The sequence below is a fragment of the Aethalodelphis obliquidens genome, unplaced genomic scaffold, assembly GCF_003676395.1.
Source record: "Aethalodelphis obliquidens isolate GAN/ISIS:26980383/991018 unplaced genomic scaffold, ASM367639v1 scaffold7, whole genome shotgun sequence".
In the NCBI taxonomy this organism is placed as follows: Eukaryota; Metazoa; Chordata; class Mammalia; order Artiodactyla; family Delphinidae; genus Aethalodelphis; species Aethalodelphis obliquidens.
This window is the reverse complement of record NW_020837951.1, coordinates 24,256,123-24,279,428: the sequence shown is the minus strand read 5'-3', so window position 1 is coordinate 24,279,428 and position 23,306 is coordinate 24,256,123. Positions and strand designations below refer to the sequence as shown.

Here is a 23,306-nt window from a genome sequence, read left to right as displayed (position 1 = left end):
TCTCCAGGTAACTTTGATTAACGCATGGGAACTGGCATGTGAGATTAAACCATTGCCACACATTTATTAAATAGTCTACTTTAGCAGAACCTTAAAAAACTATGATTGTCATGAGTGTCTTTGAGGTGGCTATGAAAAAAGAGCTCAAAACCTGGAGCCAAAGACCTGAACTCAAATCCAACCTCTGCCTCTTACTCCTTGAACCTTGGGAAAGTCTCTCAAAGTTCTTTGGCCCTCAGTTTCCCCATCTGTAATGAAACCTTCCTCACAGGGGTATAAAGTAGTTGAAATGAAATAATGAACACTTTGTAAATGCCAAAGACATTTACATATGAACAGTGGCATCACGAAAAATGGAAAATTTACTATTGGAAAAGCCATTGCTACAGTATTGATTATAATTCAGAATAGAGGATGAGTTCTAAGGGCCTAAAGGGTTTTTTTGTTTTTAAGCTAATCCAGAAACAGGGCAAATTCTGAGTGCTCCTTCTCAGTATCCTTTGCTGGTTCTTCATTTCTAACTTATGAAAGGGCTCAGTCGTCAGATATTTTTGCTGTTTGCACCATAGGTAACTTCCTCTAATCGCGTGGCTCTTAAGCACAATTCATATGCTGTTGACTCTCAAATTTTAAAAGTGTAACAAGATGTTAAAAAGGGAGTTTAGACCAAGGCCTCAACACAATAGATATCAAATACTAAAGTAAGGGGCTGATGTAAATCAATATTTTCAAAGTGGTTATCTAAAAACAGTTTAATTTGCACCCCTCACTATAAGCAATGTCATAAAATGGTCCAGCTACCAGAGATTGAAGGGAGGGAGAATATGTAAAAGGCTTTCTTTGAAGAAAGCTGTGATGTGAATAGCTCCTCTCCCTGGAGAAAGGACGGGGGAAGCCCCCTCAGCTCAGACCTAGTGATAGGGGATGACTCAGAGAGCTGATATGCATTCCCTGGAGTTTGAAGAAAGGGGGTGGGGAGAGCTGCTTAATTAACTGGAGTCTGACCCCCCACCACCATTGGGGAATCTAAAGGTGAGAGGTTGCTAAAGCAGTGGGTGACAGCAGAGAAGAGATTCCCTTGGGGATAGCCAAGGCACAAGGTGTATATTTCCTGTGGACAGGAGGCGAGCCACACAGGAGAGTCAGCAAGAGCCTTATCATCCTAGCTCAAGTGTTCTGCTTGGTGGGATGATGGGACTGTAAATGAGAAAGTCTGTGTGGAATGAGCTGCGGGGAACCCCACGGCAGCTGGAGGAATAGGATGCATCACCCACACCAGTGGAGTTGACAAAAGAGGAGCTACAGCAGTGGAGCCTCCACAGAATCTGCAAAAGAACCAAGGAAGACACAGCCTTAAATATTAGCCAGCCCCAGAGAAAGTAAAATCATGTTAAGATGGTCCCAGACAAGTAAGAACTTTCTGATCTCTTTCCCCTCTACCCTCCTAGTGGAGTGTTGACACCAACTCTGGAGTAGCTGAAACCATAGCTAATGAGATGATAAACAAGAAAGGGAAATAAGCCAGCCATAACTTCTTCCCCAGTGGGGGTAACTGACCTGCTAAGGTAGAGGAAGTTGGAAGCAAAAGAAACATGACCTTTTAATGAAGATGTAAGTATTAAGTAACAAACTGAACTGGACATTCTTGTTTCTGAATCAACTGTCTGGTTTCCTACTTAAAGAGAACCATGGGACTTAGAGTGACCAGAAAAATCATGGTGCCTGCCAGAGTTTTCACCCAATGGCAGGGAAACCTGTTCCTCCACTGAATACATGTTAAAGGGACATTAGGAAACAAAATTAAAATTGCATTCCAATTGATTCCCAGAGCTGTGCTTCTTCACAATACTTGTTACAGTGGTATAATGTGCATCTCAGAATTATCATACCCAAATACAAATTCTTGATTTGTACTCCATCTCCCAGACCTATTCTTCCTACAGTCTTTCCATCTCGTTAAAAAAGAACTCCATCATTCCTCTTGATCAGGCCAAAATCCTTGAAGTTATCCTTGAATCCTTTCTTCCTTTAACATCCTAGATCCAAACTATCAGCAAATCCTACAAGATCTACTTTGAGAAGTTATTCTGAATCCAACCACTTTTTACCACCACCGGACCTAAACCACAATTGTGTCTCCCTTTCCTGTTTATTCTCATCTCCCTACATTCTACTCTCAACACAGCAGCCCAAAGTGACCCTTGTAAATCATGTAAGATGTGCTCAAAAGCCTTCAAAGCTTTCATTTTTAACTTGGAATAAAAGCCAGTGTTCTTAGAATGCCTACATGATCTAGCCCTTAATCTTTTTCAAACCTCATCTCCTACCACCCCCTCATTGCTTGCCATGATCTGGCCACACTGGGATCCTTGCTTTTCCTCAAACTTGCTAAGCACTCATCCAACTCAAGACCTTTACACTTGCTGTTCTTTCTGCCAGAAATTCTCTTCCCCTTGTAGATTTCTGCTCAAGTATCACCTTATCAGAAAAGCCTCTCCTGACTGCCTAATATAAATAGCAACTCCATCTTCCCCTTCTCCCCCACTCCCTTCTCTCCTACTCCTGATCTCCCTATCCTCCTCTTTTACTATAGTTATGCCCATGTCACTTAGAGCCACCTGAAATGCTATGCATTTATTTGCTTGTTTATTTTCTGCCTTCCTCTACCAGCATGTCAGCACCCCAAGGCTAGGATTTAGCTTGGTCCATGGTTGTGAGCACTCAATATTTTTTGAGTAAATGAATAATTTATATTGAAGTACTTATAAGAGATCTTAAGCTACAATAATTTTATATTTAAAAAACTCTTCCATGGTCCCTTATGTTACTTGGAAACAAATTCTGAAAATGGAGGAGAGCTGGGTCCCCTCAGCCTCCTCCTGACTCCTTTCAGGCCTACCCTCCCCCGATCCCATCTCTCAACAGGAACACATCCCCGGTTCTCACACTAGAAGACTTGCCAGGAAGTTGGGGCGGGGCGGGGCGGGGGCGGGGGGGTGCCCATGGGGTCTCTCCTTGGCAACCATGGTTGCCATCAAGACTTCACTCTGACACATGCAGGTACCAGGGCCAGATCCAGGGCTCTCCAGGCCTCTGTTCTGACCACCAGACAAGAATGTCTGTCTCTGTTAATTTGACTTAACCTCTATTTAATTACTAACCTAGTAGTTTCTGCTCTCCGCTTAGCTGCTTGTCAAGTATATGGCACTTCTGATAATTTAAGGGTTAGAATTTAGTCTATTTTTGTAAATGAAAATCAGCCTGGAGCCAGAGTTTCCCTTTTATTCAGCAAGACAAAACAGACAGCACATGAAAGGCGGGCACACTATAATTTTGTCTTTTCTGATACATTAAAAGCAGGCCTTTGCACACGGGCTGCTTGCTGTCAACTGGAAACCTCTACTGGGCCTGTAAATATGAAGTCTAGTGCTTTCAGATGATTAGGTTTTTTTTTTTCTTTCTGTGTCCAGCTTGGTTGGAAAAATTACACAGCAAGGTCAGGAGACCACAATGAGAGGCAGCCTGGGGGGTGCCCAGAGAGCCTGGGGACTAGCAGCTGGAGCCTAGGTTTCAGGACTGGCTCCACAGCCTCTGGGCTCAATAACTTGAATGCTTATCTAAGATAATTTTAGGTGGATTGATGAATTCTATAACACTTGTTCATTCAAACCGACATCTATTTGGCATATCACAGATATGAGGGACAGGAGTTACACAAGTGAGAAGATATGATCCCTTTCCCCAGGGAGCACTCAGTCTAATGAATAGATAAGTTAGGAAAAGAGACAATCTCAGTCTTGTTATAATCAAGGTGTACGGAAAGCAACCTGGGAGCCTGGGGATAAAAGGGAGTCAGTCTACCTGAAGGATGAGTAGGTATTTACCAGGATTCAGGATGTGGGCTCAGGACAGAGAGGATAGCCCATGCAAAGGCCTGAAATAGCCTGTGCTGAACAGAAAAAGGAAAATTGGGCTTCCCTGGTGGCGCAGTAGTTAAGAATCCTCCTCCCAATGCAGGGGACATGGGTTTAAGCCCTGGTCCAGGAAGATCCCACATGCCGTGGACAACAAAGCCCATGCGCCACAACTACTGAGCCTGCGCTCTAGAGCCCGCAAGCCACAACTACTGAGCCTGCGCTCTAGACCCCATGAGCCACAACTACTGAAGCCCGCGCCTAGAGCCCATGCTCCGCAACAAGAGAAGCCACTGCAGTGAGAAGCCCACACACCAGAACGAAGAGCAGCCTCTGCTCGACGCAACTAGAGAAAGCCCACACGTAGCAACGAAGACCCAACGCAGCCAAAAATAAATTAATTAAATAAATTTATAAAAAAGAAAAAGGAACGTTCACTGTAGGCTATGTGTGAGGGGGGAGCAAAGCTGAGGAGGGTGTGGAGGCAGGGGGATAAGAGGAAAAGTGAAGAAAGTGAGGTTTGACCCATTAGATTACAGACCAGTGGTGAGGTTACAAAAAACCTTGAGGTCATGTGGTAAAATGGGCATGATAGAAGTAATAGTTAACAATTATTGGGCACTCATTACCATGTTCTGGGTACTTTCCACTTAAATCTACAGCGTTCAGAGATGCTAAGTTACTTGCCCAAGATGATTCAGCTGAGAAGAGGTGAAGATGGGAATTTAAAGGCAATCTGCAGACTCCAGAGCCTAACCCTTAACCATCACACTACCTTGCCAGAAGTTCTCAACTATTAAATGAGCTAATGGATATGAAAGTACATTGTAGACTGTAAAGTGCTGCCTAAATGTAGCACTGGTGTTTATTTATTTTTTTATTAATTAATTTATTTATTTTTGGCTGCGTTGGGTCTTCTTTGCTGCACGCAGGCTTCCTCTAGCTGCGGCGAGCAGGGGCTACTTTTCCTTGCGGTGTGCGGGCTTCTCATTGCGGTGGCTTCTCTTGTCGCGGAGCATGGGCTCTCGGTGCACAGGCTTCAGTCGTTGTGGCACATGGGCTCAGTAGTTGTGGCTCACAGCTCTAGAGCGCAGGCTCAGTAGTTGTGGCACACGGGCTTAGTTGCTCCGCGGCATGTGGGATCTTCCCGGACCAGGGCTCGAACCCGTGTCCCCTGCACTGGCAGGTGGATTCTTAACCACTGAGACACCAGGGAAGTCCCTACACTGGTGTTTATTAGTTTTGTTACAAGGATCCCCCAAATAGGAGGTCTTTCTTCATTGATTTTTTTTTTTTTTTTTTGCGGTATGCGGGCCTCTCACTGTTGTGGCCTCTCCCATTGCGGAGTGCAGGCTCAGCGGCCATGGCTCACGGGCCCAGCCACTCTGCAGCATGTGGGATCTTCCCGGATCGAGGCACGAACCCGTGTCCCCTGCATCGGCAGGCGGACTCTCAACCACTGTGCCACCAGGGAAGCCCTCTTCATTGATATTTGACAGGGTAACCCTGAGCATTTTCTCCCAGGCTCAGAATAGCAAGCAAGAAAGGCTGTGAGAGACAGAGATCACTCCGGATGAAAGGAAAGGACATCTGGGCTTTCATGAGTCACACTGGGGGGATGCAAGAATGATAAAAATCAAATGAAGCAGCCCTTCTGAAAGCTTAGCCTTTGCTGGCACCTACTGGTGCCCATGACAGATGTGCCAGCTTCATGGAGAATTATCCCCTGGAGGATAAATGCCCCAGGGCAGTTGTACATGTGAAGGGGATGGTGTGAGGAGGAGGGGAAGAGTTGCAGCTGGTCTAAAAGGCTGGGAGACCTGAGAAGCTGCTGTGCATCTGTGGAAAAAAAACTTCAGCCTGGAATTCACTAATCATAACCATTACTTAGCACCACCTATGGGCATGTACTGCACTGCACTGAGGGTCTCACACACCTTCTCCGAAAACAGCAGAAGCCCCAACCCCACCAGCTCAGCAAAATGTAATTCTCTTTGTTTCAGAGATGCAGATAGCTCTAGGAGATTACCTGATTGGACCAGGGTCACATAACTAACTAGTAACTAGCAATCCTAATTTAGGATCAAAGTTGAATTTAATTAATACTCTTTTTTACAGCACCAGGATGCTTCCAAAAGACATACATTCAGGGCTTCCCTGGTGGCGCAGTGGTTGAGAGTCCCCCTGCCGATGCAGGGGACATGGGTTTGTGCCCCAGTCCGGGAAGATCCCACATGCCGCAGAGCAGCTGGGCCCGTGAGCCATGGCCGCTGGGCTTGCGCGTCCGGAGCCTGTGCTCCGCAACGGGAAAGGCCACAACAGTGAGAGGCCCGCGTACCGCAAAAAAAAAAAAAAAAAAAAAAAAAAAGACATACATTCAAAGCTTAATTCTCCCAATTATTATGTCTGTGATCCTGGCCCTCTCAATTCACTACTGGGAGTTTTGTGTTGACTGATTAAAGAGTTGATTTTCCTGCCTCATTCCAGAAAAGGTTTACATCTTAAATCCTTATCTGCAATATGGGGAGAAACTCCCTCCCAGTGTGTTTGTAGAGATTCTGAAAAAAGGGATTAGGTCTGGAACACAAATAACAATGTAACTACCTTTAAAACCTGAAGACCTGCTACCTCATAAAATATATCTTTGAACTTCATGGCTCCAAATAGAAATGAGAATTCTAAGCTGTCCCCTGAAATGTTTCCAAACTTATCGATATGGAAACCACTGTCCTAGGTCACTTATCAGTTAACATTCACATCCTGAAAAATGCTCTTCACCCTGTGTGTCCAAACAAAGATCCAGAAAACTCATTGTCTAGAGCTCAGTTGAAATTTAAAGGAAACAAAGATACTAGATAGATCCAACCATGTGAAATTACCAAAGGGGTTCGACATAATTAATGCAGGTCTTCAAAAAGACAGTACCATTATCACTGCAGAATGATCGGGCAAGCCCATCCTGGGCCAAATGTCAGCAGGCAGGCATAAGAATCACTTGGGTGACTGTTTAATATGCAGATTCTGGACCCACCCACAGATCCAGTACTGGATCTGGAGCGGGGAAGTTCAGGAATCTGGCTTTTTCAAAGGCATCCCAAGTATCCCAAGACAGAAAGACTACTCTAGGGGACTTCCCCTCAAGCATTTCCAAACCTGAAGAATATTCTGTCCCCAATAACTCTAAAGACAGAATCTCAAGATGCTGCACTTCTCAAAGGGCATCCTTAGTCAGCTTAAGGGCAGGTCAGTTTGAGGACCTCTACTGTAAGAGTAGGCAAGCACCTGGTGACAGTTTGAAATCCATCCTCCACAACTTTCCAGCTGTGAGAAGTCTTTTGAGTGCCCATCTTTTTTGTTTTAATGACCCACCCCTCCTTTTGTGGTTTTCTTTATTTTATTTTGTTTTGTTGCCTGAAATTAAGGATTATTGCAAGGGAATCTAGACCCCTTTTTAATAGCTGCATTTGGGTAATGTACCCCTCGCTCTACCCTCCAGGACAGAATTACTGCGGCTCCACCAGTTGGTTTAGTGACTATTTATGCCCATCTTCCACATCGCAGACCCAAACCAAAGCCTCATTATTTCTACCATGTTTGTTTTGCTGCAGAATAGTAACATTTACATGGACATGGGTTTTTTCTCTATCTTATAATTTGGATTGTTTAGTTTTCCTTTTTGGACTTCTTTGATGCTGCTGAAGAAAGAAGTCCACAAAAATCTGGAGAAAGGAAGAGAGTGGGCTGCAGGGGGCAGAGTAGGTGGAAGTGTTGTTTGCTTCTCTGTCTCCTCTGCCGCCCCCCACCACTCCCCCCCAGCTGGACTAAGCTATCACCCTCCTATTTCTGCTTTTCTGCCTCTTACAGCCGGGCTGAAATATGTCAGCAGTATCACTGACTTACTATGAAACCTTGAGTGGGTCTCTTTCCCTGTCCAGGCCTTGCTTCTCATGTGAACAGTGAAGGTATACAACCAAACAATCTCTAAATTTAGTAACTTTCATAAGCCCACTGGACTGTCGCTCATTCCTCTGTGACAGCCATGTGACTTGGGGCAACTTATTTAACCCATCTGATAGACCACCAAAATGAGTCACACCCTTCTCTTTTCTAACTCTGATGAATAAAAAAAGTTGCTTCCTTATACCCAAGGCATGAAAATAGTAACCAATCCATGTTCCCTCAGAAGTCCCTGAGTTCCAAAGACAAGACCATTACTGTACTAAATCCTCCAAAGGGTTTCCAAGGCTTTAAATCCTCTGTGACATCCCCGACACACCCACCACCCCCACTAGCCCCAGTGCAACCTTAAAACCTTCTAGGGTTAATTTCTGCCTCTCCTCTCCCCTTTATGTCTTGCTGGAGGGTTCTATGAGAAATGTCATTCCACTTCTAGGTATGTACTCTAGAAAAGCATTTTCAAATGTCCACAATAAGGCATACAGAAGGATATTCACTGGGGCCTTATTTACCATAATGAATAATCAGAAAAAAATGTCCATCAACTAAAAAAATAATAATAATAAAACTCTGAGAAATCCATTTAATAGAATACTGTGCAGCACTTCAAAAGAATGAGGCAGATCCAAAAATACTAATATGGGTAGACCGACAAGACATATTGTTGAGTAAAAGAAGCATGCTACAGAATGGTATGCATAGTATATCTCTTATGCAAAAAAAGTAAACTGTACATATTCTAAGTATATATATATATATATATATATATATATACACACACACATATACACACACACACACATACATATATAAATACATAGCAGAGGTCTGGGAGGATGTGTAACAAACTGGTGACGTTGTTTACCTCCAAGGAAGGGATGGTCAAGGGGACTTTATGTGAAATATTTTAATATTTTTACTCAAAGGATATAATCATAAATTACTTAAGAAATTTAAATTATTTTGAAATAATACAGCCCCTAAGTGTATGACAATAGCACAAAAAATGGGGGGAAAGAAAAGTTCTTACTCTATACATGAACTGGTATAATATAATTTGAAGATGACTATTCAAAAATGTGATAAAGATGAAAATTAAATAACATAAAGAAATTTTTATTAGAAAAAAGAGGTTTAACAAATAAAACAAGAGTGAAGAGAAAACAGAATCATAAAAAAATAATCCACAAGCAGGTTAGCAAAAAGAAGGGAAAGGAAGAAAGAACAGATGGAACAAATAGAAAATGACTAGCCAGATGGTAGATTTAAATGTAACCATATCAATAGTAAAAATGTAAGTAATCTACACACCCCAATTAGAAGGCAGAGACTGTCAGATTGGATAAAAAAGCAAGACAACACATTATGCTGTCTACAGGAAACTCACTTTCAATATAAAGACATAAATAAGTAAAAGGTTAAAATGATGCAAAAAGACAGACCATGCAAACACTAATCAGAGAGCTGAGTGCCCTTATGAATACTAGACAAAGCAGACTTCAGAACAGGAATATTACCAGAGATAAAGAGAGTCATTACATAATGATAAAGGGGACAATTCAACAACAACAAGATATAAGAATCCTAAATGTATATACACCTAAGATTGGAGCTTCAAAACGGCATGAAGCAAAAATTGCTAGAACTCAGAAAAGAAACAGACAATTCCATGATTATAGTCAGAAACATCAACGACCCTCTTAGTAATAGAAGAAGCCGAAAGAAATTAGTAAGGACATAGAAGACCTGAACAACACTATAAACCAACTTGACCTAATTGATATTTATAGAGTATTCTAGTCAACAAACAGCAGAATACACATTCTTTTCACGTACAGTTGACCACTGAAAAACACGGGTTTGAACTGCGCAGATCCACTCATATGCGGATTTTTTTTCAAAAGTAAATACTAGAGTACTACACAATCCCTGATTGGTTGAATCCATGGATGTGGAACCTTGGATACAGAAGAACCGTGGATACGAAGAGTTGGCTATAAGTTAGTCATATGTAAATATGAAATAGTCACCAAGAATATACTGGGTCATAAGTCAAATCTCGACAAAGTTTAAAAAACTGAAATTGTACAAAGTATGTTCTCAATACTTTGAATTAATGCTTTGAATTCACCATATAATTAAATTAGAAATCAAGAATAGAAAGATATTTGGAAAATTTCCCACACTTCTAAATCACTCAAAGTCAAATGATAAATTATAAAAACTTGAATTGAAAATGAAAACACATGAAAAGTTGTGGGATATAGATAAATCAGTGTTTACAGGGAAATTCAAAGCATTTAAAATTTATAGAGTTAGTACCCCAGTAAACATGGTAAATATTCCTAAGACCCACTAGACTTTCTATAAGAAGTGTGACTAGCACAAGCCCACAAAATGACACAGTACAAGAAGGGCAAGGATTCAGGCCTGTCCCGGGAAAGCAGTGTTACCACAGGAAGTAGAGTGGCTATGGTGAGCAAGCTAGGCAGATTTTCCAGCAAAGGCTAAAACTACAAAGAAAACTGTGCTAAGGCTTGAACGCTTAAGCCCTATTATACAACTAAAAGAATGCCAGCTATTAATAGATGCATGCATTATGAACTGGGAAGAGACAACAAGAGAAAAGGCCAAATCATCCTGTTCTGGGCTTCACCTTTTGTTTTATTACAAAGGAAATAAAATCTTGAGGCTACGTTAACTTCAAAAAAAAAAAAGTTTATATTAAGAAGAGTAGAATAGTTTCAAATCAATGCTCTAACGAGAATTCACCTTAAGAAACTAGAAAAACAAAGGCAATATAAAGTCAGAGCAAACAGAAGGACATAAAAATATGAGCAGAAATCTACAAAATAAAACCAGAAAAACAAAGAAGAAATCAATGAAACCAAAAGCTGTTTCTTTGAGAAAAAAAAAAAAGACAACTGATAAACCTCTACTCAGACTGATCAAGAAAGTGAAGGCACAAATTACCAACATCAAGAATGAAAGAGGGGAAATCACCAGATCTACTAACATTAGAAGAATAAGAAAATATTATGAACTATGCTAATAAATTTACCAACTTGGATGAAATGGACAAATTCCCTGAAAAAAAAAACACAGCCCTGACCTACTGTAGTAGACTGTGAGAACTCTAGTGTTTATCTGCCTAAGGAACTCCAGGTAGAGAAATCAAAATGAGTAAGGAGAAAAAAGAACCCTCCTACATTGTTGTCAGGAATGTAAATTGGTGCAGGCACTATGGAAAACAGTATGGAGGTTCCTTAAAAAACTAAAAATAGGGCTTCCCTGGTGGCGCAGTGGTTGAGAGTCCGCCTGCCGATGCAGGGGACATGGGTTCATGCCCCGGTCCGGGGAGATCCCACATGCCGCAGAGCGGCTGGGCCCATGAGCCATGGCCACTGAGCCTGCGCGTCTGGAGCTCCGCAACGGGAGAGGCCACAACAGTGAGAGGCCCGCGTACCGCAAAAAAAAAAAAACTAAAAATAGAGTTACCATGTGATCCAGCAATCCCATTCCTGGGCATATATCCAGAGAAAACTCTAACTGGAAATGATACATGCACCCCAATTTTCATAGCAGCACTATTTACAATAGCCAAGACCTTGAAGCAGCCTAAATGTCCACTGACAGATGAATGAATAAAGAAGATGTGGGGAGCGGAGGGGTGTATATAAAAATATATATATATAAATATATATAGGAATATTACTCAGCCATAAAAAAGAATGAAATAATGCCACTTGCAGCAACATGGATGGACCTAGAGATTATCATACTAAGTGAAGTCAGACAGAGGAAGACAAATATTATATGATATCACTTATATGTGGAATAAAAAAATGATACAAATGAACTTACAAAACAGAAATAGACTCATGCAGAAAACAAACTTATGGTTAATAAAGGGGAAAGGAGGGGAGGATAAATTAGGAGTTTGGGATTAACAGATACACACTACTATATATAAAATATTGATAGATAAACAACAAGGACCTACTGTACAGCATGGGAACTACATTCAATATCTTGTGATAACCTACAGTGGAAAAGAATCTGAAAAAGAATGTGTGTGCATATAATATACGCAAAATCTGAATCATTTTGCTGTACACCTGAAACTAATTATGTAAATCAACTATACTTCAATTAAAAAACAATAGGATGCCGAAGCACTGAACAAAACAGGTGTGTTTACTGGAGTAGAAAAACTGCAGAGTTGAAAGTAGTAGAAGCTAAAGAAGTAGAAATCAGGAAGTAGAGGATTAGTTAAAATCAGAGATTAGTTAAGAATCCACCGCATAATTTGGTGAACAACAATGAAGGTCTGAACTCCCAAGGTAGTAGTAAGAATGAAGAGAAGATTAAAATTTGAGAAATAGGTAACCAGTAAAATCAGCAGAACTTGGTGACTGACTGATTATGGGAAGGATGAAGGAGGAGGAGGCGCACAGAAGGGCTCTTATGCATTGGGCTTGGGGACCAGGTGCTACTAATAGATACTGGGACTAGCCAAGCAAGGGTGGCTGATGGCAGAGGAAGATCATTGTCTACATTTACAGATTTTAGGTATGGGGTACCTGTGGGAAATCAAGGTTGGGAATGTTCAGCGAGCATCCAGATGTATAAATGTGAAGCAAATGGGAGAAGTCAGTAATGAAATAACTACCACATGGGTAGATATCTTGCCTAAGAGACTTACAGAAAGAGAAGAGAGGTGGCTCAAGGGTAGAACCCTGGATGAGAAAATAAAGTTCAAGAAAAGCTTTATGATTTTGGAATAAGGCAGTTCTAAGCAAGTGCAATCATGCACAAACATGTTAAGTAACGTCTTACAATATCAAAAACTTGGAACAAACCTACATATCATAGAAAAACAGAATGGTTAATATGGAAGACACTAAAAATGATATTTAGGAAGAGTGTACAATGATACAGACATTGCTTAAAAGGTGCTTTAAAAGGTGTTTTCCCACCTTTTAAAAAATATATGTATTTATATTATTTAAACACTGAAAACACGCACAGCAAAGCTGGGAAAAAATACATCAAAATGTTAGTATTACGTGTTTTGAGTTTAGCGGTCCATGGGGTACTGCCATCTACTATTCTCTATCTTGCAAATTCGCTATAAAACACTTAGGCAAGAGTAAGACAACCTGTTCCCCCAAAATGAAGAACCATGGTATTTCCTTCCATCTCTAGTGACCACGCCCACATCACGCCAGAGTTCCTGGGTAACACAGGACCTGGCGCTGAGGGCCCGCAACGGAAGCATGGCTGTATCGGTACCTGTTGTGAAGGCAGCTGCAAGCTTCTGTGCCCTCGGCCCCACCACGTCGGCTGGAGGCCTCAGCCCAGCCCAGGGAGGTGAGATCCCTGCATCCGTCTGCACAGGGTCCTGCGTCTGCCCCTCAGGCGTGGTCTCATCTCCGCAGTAACGCTGCCCTTTCCCATCACGGGCCTTTCCCTCGGGGCCTCACCAGGCCTGCCTCCTGGCCTGGCTGGCAGGGCCTGGCTGGCAGGGCCTTTGCGGCAGCTCCTCAGAAAACAACTCCCAGCGGGCAGCAAGCACCCCGCACAATGTGGATACTGGTCCTGCCGGGAACGTGCCAGCTGCGACCTTACCAGCCCAGGTGGCAACCGCAGCAGAGCCTCTGGGCCAGCCTTGGGCCCTGGCGCTGACCAAAGGTGCGCGGTTCCTTCCACTCCTCTCGGCCACCTCACTAGGTCGGTGTACGGTCCTGTTCCAGGCCTGTGGGAGGGCGACATCTGGGCTGGGAGCCCAAGGACTTGCCCAGAGCCCACTAGACAGCAGTCGGCGTTACAGTGATGGTGACGAAGATGTCCTCTTTAAGTTCAGGCAGAGAGGGCAGGTCCCGTGCTCAAGGCTTCCGGGGCCTTTCAGGGCCTTGGGAGGCCGCAGCCTGGATGGTGTGGCCCCAGTGGGCTGAGGTGAAGCGATAGCCAGTGGAACAACGCAGGCAGTAGAGGTGGAAGCGCCCCTAAGTCTGCCGGAAAGCCCCGTTACAACCTCATCCGTGAGGGGAATCCGGAGCTGTGACTTCCGGGTTCAGGATTCCGAGGAGAAATTGCCGCCGCCTCTAAAAGCGGCCGGGAGCCCAACGCGGGCCCCGCCCCCAGCCCTTGGCCCCTGTCCCGGATGTGGCCCCGCCCCCGGTATGGCCCCACCCCCAGGGGTAGTCCCACCGGATGTAGTCCCCCTCCAGGCCTCGGCCGGGCGCGCGAAGCACGCTGGGTGGGGCTGTGCCTGCGGAGGTTCTGCGCAACGCTTGCTAGTTAGTTCGTCTAAACGGTTATTGACTTACCGTTAACTAGGTGCGATACACCAGGCCAGTAGTGAGGGTGATAGAGAAGGTCCTGGTACTTTGGGGACCTAGAGAGTAATCCAAAATTACAAATAGAGTTGTGATGGTGAAAGTGAGGGCACCAATCCGGTCTTGGGAGGGTCAAGGAAGGCCTCCCAGAAAGACCCCCGCACTTTACATAGCAGTAAGGAAGAGGGAAAGGAGGGTGCTTTGCAACCATTTTTGAAGATTTGGTGATGAAAAGTTCCCATCTGAAGGCTTATGATCCCTTCAGAAGTGGGCCAAGGGCTTCCCTGGTGGCGCAGTGGTTGAGAGTCCGCCTGCCGATGCAGGGGACACGGGTTCATGCCCCGGTCCGCGAAGATCCCACATGCCGCGGAGCGGCTGGGCCCGTGAGACATGGCCGCTGAGCCTGCGCGTCCGGAGTCTGTGCTCCGCAACGGGGGAGGCCACAACAGTGTAGAGGCCCGCGTACCGCAAAAAAAAATGTGGGCCAAATAGCAAATCTGTTGAGGAGGAGGGAGGGGCAGGAGCTTGAGGAAAGTGAAGGAGGTTTGATATCGTTTTTGAGTATGCAGAGAAGGAGCTGACTCAAGGACCAACGCTGTAACTCCACAAGGGGAGGGAGCTTTGTTTTTCTTACTCATGTGTCCCAAGTGCTTCAAACAATAACTTGGATCCTTCACGCAAAGACTCCTCTGGTTTCAACTGAATGTGGACCGTGCACAGTTGTAGTTTTTTGTAAGTGACCTTTTTGCCCTTAGCCTTGTGTCCTGGGACAAAGCCACTGAACAAACAACTCATCCTTTTTCTCCAGGTGACTGTTTGTTGAAGTCTCTTTTACATCTGGGGCAAAAACTGGGGAGGGGTCTTGTTCACTAGAGTGTCAGCTAAATCCGGAAGGGTGACTGGCTTGGAAGATCCCTAATCCTACCTCCCCTCCTTGATGTATTTAATCTTTGGATCTCCTTAAGGTCCTCTCATCCTTTGGGGCTAAATTCTTTTTTTGGCTTTTCCTTAGGGCCTGAAGCTTAGGAACACAGGGCTTCTGCTGACCTAGGCTGCTCCGGAGCTGGGGAATTCCTTGGCCTTGACTATCTCCCTGGACTGTTTAATCTTTGAAAGAATACCTAAATTCACTTGCATCATCATATTCCTAAAGTGGAAACTCAACTCAGAGAAGATACTGTCCTTCTTTGGTGAGCTCCTTCCCTCTAGAATTTTCCCCCAAGGACTGGGGCTAGGCTTTAAGGTGTGGGCAAAGTCTGGGGCTGAGGAAGCAATGGGGGATTGGTTAAGTGCATTTGGACTGGGGGAGGAGGACATTAGAGATTGAATAAGAGAAAGGGAGACTAGTGTGGGACTGTTATCAAAGACCAGAAAGATAGCCAGGAGGGACTCACTGTGCAGAGAGGGGGACCTCTGAAGAGCTAGCTACATTTGTGCTGCAGAGTCTCGCAAGATTTTGGAATTTGGAGGCTCCTGTGGACTATGCAGTTACTGTGGTTGGCCTTCACATCTCTAGAAGAGTTGGAGGGCTGTGGAGTAGTGCTCAACAGCAAGTGATGCTAAAGAAGATGAGCTGGTAGTATGCCCTCCGTTGTTTTAGAATGATTCCTTCTTCTTTGTCCTCCCAAATCTGGAAATCCACACTCTTTGTGACATATCTTCAGGAGCTTCTGGACAGCAGAGCTAAGGAAAGAGTGTCTGCTTGCTTCCACATGCCTGATTGCAGGGTCTCCCCAGAGACAGAACTTGATGGGTGAAAGGAAAAAGCTCCTCCTGCTGGAAATCACAGTATGAGAAGGTAGGGAAAAACAAGTCCTTAACAGACAGCTGCCCCCCGGGAGGAGGTTGAAATGGACAAGGTTTTTGAGCAGTCAATGCCTAAGTCTTTTGCAGTAGAAGTCAGACAAAGGGGGTTTTCTGAAGATAAGCTCTCTGGGACAGCATTCAGTAGGATTTAAATCAAGCCAAACTGAGTCAGTATTAAAGTAGAGTCTGGCAATGGTGGGGTAGAGACTGTTGGTGATGATGGGTGACAGGCAAATGAATCAGTGGGATTCATGGAGTGAATGGGATGTTGTGAGAGATAAGAGGTTGAATTCCTGACCAAAAGGGTACGATCATGCAAGAGGAGGGATCTGGTTGGGGAAGAGAGTCTAGTATCTGAGTGTGTTCTAGGGGAAAGGAGGAAGGGTAGATGATGGGAGTAGAAGATGGTCCCTTAAGATTGTAGCTCTGGAGGCAGAAAGGGATCTGCAGTGTTGAGATTGAATAAGGGGACCTGGGGGGCAGAGTGGAGGCAGATAGGACCTTCATGGAAAAGATGAGAAAGCTGGTAATGGGGCGAAATAAGGATAAATGAAATGTTAGGAGAGATCAAGGCAAGGAGGACTCCCAGGCAGAGGGGAGAAGGCCATCATGGGAGTGGAAAAAAAGATGAGCGAGAATGTGGGAGCCAGTGACAGAGCCTCTGGTGGCAGAGAGGCCAGTATGGAGGTGAAAGGAGTGATGAGGGAGTGGGACCAATTATGAAGAGCAGGGCAGAGAAGAAAACAGATTATGCAGGAGCAGAGTCAGACACAAAATTGAGAGCAGCAGGGGAAGATGAGACTCTGTAGGGTCCTGGGAAGAAAGGCTGATAAATAGGCCAGAAGTGAAAGGGCTCAGACAGAGGGGCTAGTTATTCATCTTCTGGAAGGTCTGGTAAAAGGGTGGAGGCCAGAGTTAAAGAAGGCTCAAGCAGAGGAGCTGTGGGAACAGAAGGGAACACAGAGGGAGCAACATCTTTCACAGGATTCCCCAGAGCAGAAGGTCAACCACCACAGTGATGCTTTCCCAACCCTCCCTGCACCGATCTTGACCCAGCAGTTACTAAAACCGCAAGAGGCTGCAAGCTGCCGCCAGGAACAGAGTAGGAACAAGAGGGTCTGACAAGAGTAAGGGCACCTGAAGCATGCTGCCCCTTCCCATGCCCCATATCTGAGACTTCATTATACTCCTTTATACCTCACCCCAAGGCTTGCTTTCTCATTCTGGTCTCTGTGGCAACCCCAGTCTGCACTGGGGCCCTAAAATTAGATAGCCCATGCTAGGAAATGGGAAACAGGAAAGAAAGAAAGAAATTAATAATTTCCAGGAAAGGCCCCTGCCACCACAGCTTCTTTCCGGCAAGTTCAACAAGCCACTAAAACAAGAGGAAAAGTGAAAATTAGTTTGACCTGAAAAAATGAAAATCTGCCATGCCATTCATCAAAATGGGAAAACAGACACCGATCACAGATAAAGCCAGGTGCAAAGTTAGCAGAAAATTATAGTTCTCCCAAGGAAACACTACAGCTGTGAAGCGTCTGAATGACACTCAGTAGCATAACTATTACTTTGTTACTGAGAAATCTTGTTTTCCAGAAACTTTGCTTTTGAAGTAAGAACAAAACATCCCACTCTTGCCTGCAGGATCTAACTGACATTGACACAGAGCACCTGCCTTAATTTTCAACCTCGGTGCAGATTCAGATAAGGGAGTTTGGGACATTAACATTTTTGCATCTATCTTAATTTGTAGTTTCTAAGGAAAGGAAACCTAGTTTCCGCTTTGCCATCCAGACATGATGTTGCCCCTTTACACACAGCCCTGCTTTGCTTTAACATATCAAAATACTATTTCATATAAATTTCACCTAATGCCACCCTTCCCCAAAATCGTATCATAACTTTTCCCTGTCTTGGTGACACACCCCATGATTCCTCCAATGTGTGACCTCCTTCGTTGCAATGAGCCAATAACCCTGACTTTGTCAGACTACAAATTTGCTCTCGGTGTCCTGATTAGGACATTTGGAGATTCTCTTGATACTTGGTCAAATCCCTCCCTACGAAGGATTGGCCTCTATGATAGTACTAATGTGCATATCTGAGATTCCTTGAGTCTCAAGACATTCAAGATTTGTCTGTCTGATTGTGTGGTTTTACATTGAATTTAGATTCTGGTTGTCTTCTTTGGTCCTTCAATATTAGTTTATTCGTCTCCTGGAATTTTTGGTTTCCCATCAGACTCGTCTCCCCTGGTGAAATTTGGCTTTTAACACCCTGTCCTGCCTTCTATTTATCTATTGTCTTCTATTTGTCTATGAGAACTTTCCCCAGTCTTCTCTAGGTATGAGAACTTGGCTTTGGCAAAGAGCTGTCCACACTTTCTGAGAGCCAGGTGGCTGCTGATTTCTCAGGTCAGCAAGTAGAGGCAGCTTAACCTTAGGGTTGAGGACTCACAACACAAGTGATGTTTTACCTTTGATCAACAGTCAAGCAGCCTCTCATGGGCTTGTCTGCTAACAAGTTTGTGCTACCTCCTGGCATAACTTAACTGAGGAGAAATTAAAATTATAGTGGCCACTTGGGGAACTTTGACATGAAGGAGGATGTTCATTTGAGAAATGCCTGAGGCATAAAGGGAAAAGAAACTCTCAAGAGGAGATTGGATAACTGGTCTGTCTAAAAAAGAACACTGTGGGCTTCCCTGGTGGCGCAGTGGTTGAGAATCTGCCTGCTAATGTAGGGAACACGGGTTCGAGCCCTGGTCTGGGAGGAGCCCACATACTGTGGAGCAACTGGGCCCGTGAGCCACAACTACTGAGCCTGCTACCCATATTCATATACATTATGTAAGGACTATAAATTAACAGAGTGTGTAAGCACCTTTGGCTGATGTGTTTATTCTGTTTCCTGAAAATGTAAAAGGTGATCTAAAACATGTACCCATAAAAACTTAGTTAAGCAGTTCTTGGTTTCTTGCCTTTTAGTTTTCCCTGTTTCTGGAGGAAACAAAAATTGGTTACCTTGGCTAAATGTGGTAATCAATAAAAATTATAAAGACTATACTTATATAATAATCACAGAAAATGTGAATATGTATGTAAGATAATGAATATGGTTTGTTAAGGAAATATTAGGTTATTAAATGATAATTCAGTACTTGTTTTAATATGCTGAGATAAAGTATATCTTAAAAACTAAAATTTCATTATATATGCATTATGTATTTCTGTATGTCTACATATACATACAAAGGCATATTAATTTAATTCTATAAATGACAAAAAGGAAAATTCAAAGGTATATTCCATGTTAATAGATTTATTCACAGAAAAAGGCTTATAAATCTTTTACTGCAAATTGTAACATACACATTTTGTGCCTAGATAAGTGTTCTTTTTATTATTATTATTTATTTTATTTATTTTTGGCTGAATCCGGTCTTAGTTGCAGCACTCAGGATCTTCGTTGAGGCATGCGGGATCTTTTAGTTGCGGCACGCCAGATCTTTCGTTGCGGCACGCAGGCGTCTCTCTAGTTGTGGCGTGCGGGTTTTCTCTTCTCTAGTTGTGACTTGTGGGCTCCAGAGCGTGTGGGCTCTGTAGTTTGCGACATGCAGGCTCTCTAGTTGAGGTGCACAAGCTCAGTAGTTGTAGCACGCAGGCTTAGTTGCCCCATGGCATGTGGGATCTTAGTTCCCTGCCCAGGGGTCAAACCCACGTCCCTTGCATTGTAAGGCAGATTCTTTACCACTGGACCACCAGGGAAGTCCCAAGAGTTTTCTTTTGAATTACCAAAATATCCTGTTAACTCTCTGTTCTTCTCTTGAATAACATAAATTTCTTCATTTTTTAAGTTACTAGGTCAGATATCAGAGGAAGACTGTGGTCGAACTTCAGTGGGAAGGACCTTACCAGGTACTGTAAACAACTAACACAGCAGTAATTCCAGGCCTCCAAAGTCAACAGACATACATGACACGAAGTCACTGGAAGGCTGTCCTGCAACCTCAAACAGAGGAATCGGAGGAATCATTCCAAAGGAGATAACTGAAAGAAGTGTCACCTTCCCCCAAGACCCACCAGACAAGACCACCAGAGCCACAAATTGCTATGCTTTAATCTGCATGTGCTTTTGCTCTTTTTCTTTATTCTTTGCTCTCTGCCAAGTTAAGGTTTAAATTATTGACGCTCCTTATCTATGAACTATGATAACTTGAAGGTCTTTATCCTTAATACTATTTTTTTTTCTCACCTTAGTCACTCCTCGATGTGAGTCCAGTATGAGACTGCATGCAATTACCCCTTCTGTTGGGTGTGTACCACCCAACTTCCTTTGCTGTCAATTTCATGGAATTAATCAGCTGATTTCCTTCTTTGGTTGATAAGACTCAACCAAAAAGTGATCTGGGGATGAAAAATAGTGTAATAGGCCAAACAACCAGAATTCTAAAATCCCCTATCACATGATACATAGAAAGGAAGGTTTTAGTCCTAAACAAAATAATGCTCAGAAACCTGTTGTGAAAATTTAGCTATTCCAAACACATTTTCACTAAAGCCAGTGATGAGGATGAAAGGAGTGACAAGGGGCTGCTTTGAGAAAACAGAACACAGGGAATTCCCTGGCAGTTCAGTGGTTAGGACTCCACACTTTCACTGCCAAGGGCCCAGATTCAATCCCAGGTCGGGGTAGAAGAAGACCTGCGTGGTGCAGCCAAAAAAAAAAAAAGAAAGAAAGAAAAGAAAACAGAACACAATGAGAGGAAAGGAGACAGTTAAGAGTTCAGTGAGGGAAGATGGGCCCCAAAGGGTACTCGGGCAAAAAGACAACAGAGGTAAATATGCCTCTGGAGAGTCCCCAGAGAAGATGGAAGCCAGTGTTATGGAGTCTGTACATGGTCTGGAACATAGGCCTCTGTGGAATCCAGTGAGAAGGTAGAAACTAGAGGTACAAGGGCTAAGAGAGGGCCTGGTTATGGGTCCTCTGAGGGTCACTGAGAGGTTGAAGGCAGAGACTGAGCTGACCCCCCTCAGAGGAATGGTAGGAGGCATGGGACTCTGAGGCAGCAGCATCTTCCATAGGCTCCCCAAACAGCAGAATGTCAGCTTCCATGGCCACTACTCCCCACTCACAGTGGGGATCTTGATGAAATGGTGGCCACAAACTTCCTGTAACAGGGAGCTTGTCCAAGTTTCTGCAGAAGACAAGAGGAATAAGCTAAAATCAAGAGGGCTAGGATGGGGGCCTCACAGAGCCGGAAACACACTACATTCCCCCACATCCCAGACTTCACAATGCTTCTCTTATTCCTCACGCCAAGGCTTTCTTTCACATTCCCTTCCCTACTGGTTTCCCCTTCAATATTAACCCCAGGCTGTACTGGGCCCTGGAACTGCATAAGCCATACTGGGAAGAGGGATACAGGAGAGAGAGGGAGAGATTAATCTCCTGTTCATTAGGAAAGCTTGTTTTGTGCTACAGTGAATTCTTTTCAGTCAGCCTCTCCAAAGTGAGAATCCAAAAGCCTGGGTTACTTGTGGTGAAGAGAGGAGCAAAGTGTTATTTTAGGAGGCTGAGTGGGATGATCCTTTGGGGGATATGTTTGGGAGACTAGGACTCTGAAAGCACCAAATTTACCATACAGAATTATCCATGCCAATAATACTAAGGCCTTTCACAGACATTATCTCATGTGATCCTCACAACAACCCTGTGAGGTATGGAGGCCAGGTATTACCTCTGAGGAGGAACTTGAACCTTGGGGAAGTGAAATAGCTTGTCCAAAATCAGGATCCAGGAGTTCTGCCTCCAAAACCAACAGTGGTTCCAGTATATCTCACACCACCACCAGTGACCAAGAACCATGGCCCAGCTCCATCATTCTTTGAGTGGGTGGATGGGCAGAACAGGGAATATGAACCCTTCTTCTGAGCCTCCTCTCTGAGAGCTCTATTTCCTAATAGAGAAGTCCTCTAGGAACTGACATCCTCAGAGTGTAGACTGGGCCCTCATGGAAAGGTGAGATTAAGGTTGAACTTGAGTAGCCCAGGGTTGACTAGACAAAACCTTACCTTTTAATTCTACACCTTTGTTGCTCTTTTTGACTCTGCACTGATCTTGAGAGACTAGAGTGAGAGGCTAGGACTGAATTTTCACTTTTTTCTCTCTGGACAAGCAATAGACATTCATTTATTCATAGATAATCTGATTTTCCATATTAATAGAGCTCTGTGATCATCCCTGTTAGTCACTTTAAAGTAGATAAAAAATATTTTCTATTTTTCCTTCTTTGCAAATTTCAAGAAGTATTTTCTGTATGTTATGCTCAATTGATATTTTCAGTCCTTATCCTCTGCAGATGAAGGGCACTCATTTCCAGAACTGCAGGCACATGTGTATACCTTCACATAGGACTTTCCCCTGCTCACAGAGCTCGGGCTCAGCATCTGATTCAAGGCTTTCAAAGGCTTAGGGCATTGTTCTCCAAATCATCCCTAACACAAAGGGAAGCCTTGGCCCAGAGATACCTGAGGTGGAACCATGACTGGTGAATAAGAGTTGAGGGACTCTGTCCTCCTATAAGAATCCTGAACTCTATTAATAATCCAGCCCTGGCCAGTGACGCACTGTGATCAGGATTTTACCATGGAGACCTCTGTCATACGCGGATAAAGGGTCTGTGAGCTTCAAGCCCTCCCCTGTTCCCCGCATTCTAATCCTCCCTGAGAGTTTCCGTCTTATGTGGCTCTCTGTAACAACATAATTGATTTAGAAAAGTAGGAAGAGGAGGAGAAAAAGGTTAGTCTCTGCTGCTGGCTTACCTTAGGGTTCCTTTGCCAAATTGATATGTCTATTTTTCCTAAAAGTAAGTTTTTGATTTCTCTGTAAGTATTCCAGGAATGGAAAAATGTACCCCATACTACACAGAAAGTGTGAAATGCAACTAGTGCCCCAAGACTCACTGAGATGCATCTGAAAGCAGAGTTTATTTGAAGTGCACCTCAGGCTCAGACGACTGAGCATTGAGAATATGACCCCATCATGGAGCAATGGTACAGTGACAGTGTTCTTGAGGGTGGGAGAGGGCCCTTAAAGGGGAAGGTGAACTCACAATTCCTCTTCACAGCATCCAGCCTGGTAGATCCCTCCAACCTTTCCTGGGCCTTCTATATCCCTCCATCCTTCTCTGAGCCATAGTATTTTTCCAGTTCCATTCTTTTATCATATCATAGATACACTGTAGTGTTATTTCCTATTTATTCCTCCTATAACACAGATAGCAGTT

At 43.8% G+C, this 23,306-nt stretch overlaps 1 long non-coding RNA gene and 1 pseudogene across 1 annotated transcript; one reads left to right on the top strand and one right to left on the bottom strand.

Annotated features, from left to right (window-relative positions):
- Positions 1–4,553: 4,553 nt before the first annotated feature.
- On the bottom strand, positions 4,554–20,449 carry LOC113620224 (uncharacterized). Its single transcript, XR_003432695.1, has 3 exons — positions 20,341–20,449; positions 6,910–6,917; positions 4,554–4,563 (listed from the first exon to the last, which is right to left on the bottom strand). It is a non-coding gene; the product is annotated as an uncharacterized LOC113620224 (long non-coding RNA).
- On the top strand, positions 10,204–10,943 carry LOC113620223 (60S ribosomal protein L36a-like; annotated as a pseudogene).
- Positions 20,450–23,306: the final 2,857 nt, after the last annotated feature.